This window comes from Myotis davidii, unplaced genomic scaffold (genome assembly GCF_000327345.1).
Source record: "Myotis davidii unplaced genomic scaffold, ASM32734v1 scaffold591, whole genome shotgun sequence".
In the NCBI taxonomy this organism is placed as follows: Eukaryota; Metazoa; Chordata; class Mammalia; order Chiroptera; family Vespertilionidae; genus Myotis; species Myotis davidii.
The window spans coordinates 1,878,648-1,881,860 of NW_006284340.1; the positions used below are offsets into that span (position 1 = coordinate 1,878,648).

At 45.3% G+C, this 3,213-nt stretch overlaps 1 protein-coding gene across 1 annotated transcript in view; it reads right to left on the reverse strand.

Moving 5' to 3' along the window:
* The window catches only part of CEP350 (centrosomal protein 350kDa), a 128,204-nt gene that overhangs the window by 116,611 nt on the left and 8,380 nt on the right, over positions 1–3,213 (reverse strand). The gene's annotated exons all lie outside the window — the stretch shown is intronic.

A 3,213-nucleotide genomic window follows, 5' to 3' on the forward strand; every position in this document is an offset into this window, starting at 1 on the left:
GAGAACTTTCCCGAGACGTTGTCACAGGAATGCAACCCGCGGTTACGGCCATGTTGAGTGTGGCCGTAAAGCGGGGACGTAGAGCGGGGAGAGGCCGCTCGGGGCCGCCATGTTTGATGTGGCGCAGGTCGAGCCTTGCAAGACTCGGGCGGAGCCAAAGGAGATCCGCAACAGAGACCTCCCCCGCCCTCTTTCCTCGGACTCGAGCTGGGCCTTCTGGCTGCGCATTTCACCCTCGGCCAAAAAAACAAACAAACACAAAACACAAAAAAACAAACAAGCCGGGGTGAGAGGGGAGCGGGGTGGACAAGGATGAACTCTAAGCTTAGTAATGGCAGCTTCTCGGAGTTTACGATGCTTCACCGATTGTGCAAATCAGTCTTGACCCCCGTCACTGTCAGAGTAATCGCAGCTCTGCGGCGGCGGCAGTGATCATCACCGGCCGCTTTATTCGCATTCTGATCGCTTTATTCGCTCTCCGGCTAATGGCTTAAGACTCCAGAGCAAGGAACACGGAGGTTCCCCCGGGGGGTGTTGGCATTGCTGTAACTCTGCTTTGAGACGCTCTCTGTGGTCAACATTGTCTTCTAACAAAGTTGCCCTCGGCTCCCCGTCTCCGGCCGCGAAGCCTGTCGTCCGTCGAGATGTGGCTGAAATGACAGCTCTGCCGCCAGGGAGGGCCCCTCCCGCGAGGCGTGCACCGCCCACGAGCTCCCCGCCCTTCACTTCCGCAGCCTTCTGAAGTCCAGTAGCTATTCACCCAGAGACTGCTTTCTCATTTTTAGGTATTTTGAAGGTTTATAACGTGCATCTCTCTATACGCCAGTAGGGCCTAGCACAATAGGTAGGACATTGTAGATGCTCAGTAAAAGCTTGTTGAGTAGATGGTATCTGTAAAAGCCAGAGATGGTAACTGCCCCGTCTTTGGAGAGCCTGTAGCTATGCCCGAGTAAGGAGCTAAGTGGACATACAGATATGCTGCACTTTGCTAAAATGTGTACTGCGTCTCCAGGAAGCTATGCTGGAGGGAAGAACGGGAAATGCGGGTATCTCAACGGTGCAAGAGGTCGTAAGAAAAACAGCACAAGGAAAGAGTTTTCAGGTTTTCCTGTATTATTGTACAGAATTTATATAACCACGTTATTAAGTATTATCACTTTTTTAAAAGGAAATGGGTTTTGAAAAGCTGTCCTTTGTCCAATATTATACCATCATTAAAAGGTAGATATAAAATTTGAAGTCTCCCTTACTCCAAAACCCATTTATACTTTTCCACCCCCATGCTACCTCCTGGGTAACAGAGAAAACACCACGAGTTCCTGTCACTGCCTGGGGAGCAACGTTACCCTCACATCAGCCTATGCACAGTTTCCACCTCTTCTACCTTGTGCTGATCCCTGCTCTCTTGCTCACCTCCCAAATGCCTCAAAGACATCAACCCCTCCCCTTTCCAACATCCCATTAGTCTTATTTTTATACCCTACAGATTGGCTCTTGAGTATGTTAAATTTTGTCCTATTTGCCCATAGTTTCATGAGAGCGATTAATCTCTGAAACAAGATTAGACGCTTCATGAGAAAAGTTTGCCCCTTTCCAGTAGTTTCTACAGCACATAGCAGGTGTTTAATATGGTTCCCCCTTTTCTCCTACTTCTTAGTAGACACCAAGATTGGATTTTTCTGCAATTCATAGTCTTTGTTGACTACTATGTCTTTGACTCTCAACTTTCTTGGTGTAACTGGATCTTGGCCCCAAACTTCAGACTAAACTGTCCAATTTTCTATTACCCACCTCTGCATAGACACAGAAGTCACCAGCACCTCCAGCTCCCAAATTAAGTTTATCATTTTCCCTCTCCTTAATCTCACAAAGCTGTCTTCTCTTCCTGCCCTGCTTTTCAGTTAATGGCCATTGCAGAAAACCCTTCTGAGAACTGAGAGGCTCAAAAGTTTAGAAATATTCTAGTACATTATTCTCTGTGCCTTGCTCCTGCCTAATCAGATATTAAATCTCTAAGTACCATTGACATATATTTCTTATATCTATAGTAGTCCCCTCTTACCTACAGGGGATATGTTCCAAGACCTTCAAGTGGATGCCTGAAAACATAGATAGTACCAAACTCTCTCTCTCTATATATATACTATGTTTTTTCTTATACTTACATATCTAAGATAAAGTTCAATTTGAAAATTAGGCACAGTAATATAGTGATGGGGAAAATGAGACATTTTTGGGGGGCTAGCAATATGAATCTGAGCCAGTAACCTAATACACATTCTTGTTAGCCTATAGTCTAGTCTAGTCACTGCCCCTTTAATTATCTGGTCTTGCAAGACTCATTTACCTAAGTACTACTCCCATTTTAGAGAGGCCATAAACCATGAACAATACACAACCCCCAGATGGAGTTATCAGCACTGGCGCCAGGCCAGGCCTTTAGATGTGGCCTCACGGCCCCCACCCCAACACACGGGGCTTTTTGCAAAGCCTACGAAAGGTCCAGAAGTATGATCCATATTTGGGGGACAAAGAACCCAAAGGGGTATAAAGGGAGAGCTTCCTCCATATTGGCTTGCTCAGGATTTGGAGAGAAACAGCCTCCCCTGAGTCCTGTACCAGTACATGAGAAACATCTGAAAATAAATGGGTTTTCCCTGTACTCCTGCATATTTTTCCGTCGCCTGGTAAATTCTGTAACAATAGATTACCAGCAATAACTAATCATAAAAATAACAATTATAACAATAAAATAAGGGTTACTTGAACACAAGCACTACAATATCACAATGCCATGACAGTCTGTCTGATAACCAAGACAGCTACTAAGACACTGACAGCATGGGTACACTGGACAAAGGGAGGATTCCTGTCCCCTACGGGATAGAAGGGGTCTGCGCAAGATTTCATCATACTACTCAGAATGGTGTGCGATTTAAAACTTAGGAATTGCTAATTCTGCAATTTTTCCATTTAACGTTTTCAGAATGGGTTTGTCCATGGGTAACTAAAACCACAGAAAGTGAAACCTTGGTTAATGGGGTTGGGGGACTACTGTACTCCCCTTTTGTCCAGTTGCAGCACTGCCCTTCTTATTTAAGCTCTCCTTCTTACTGCCCAAATGATTGCAGTTGTCTTCCCAGAGTTCAGCTTGAGTTTTGTCCTTGCCCTCCTCTGCCTGACAAGGTAAATAAAAATTATTCACCACAGTCA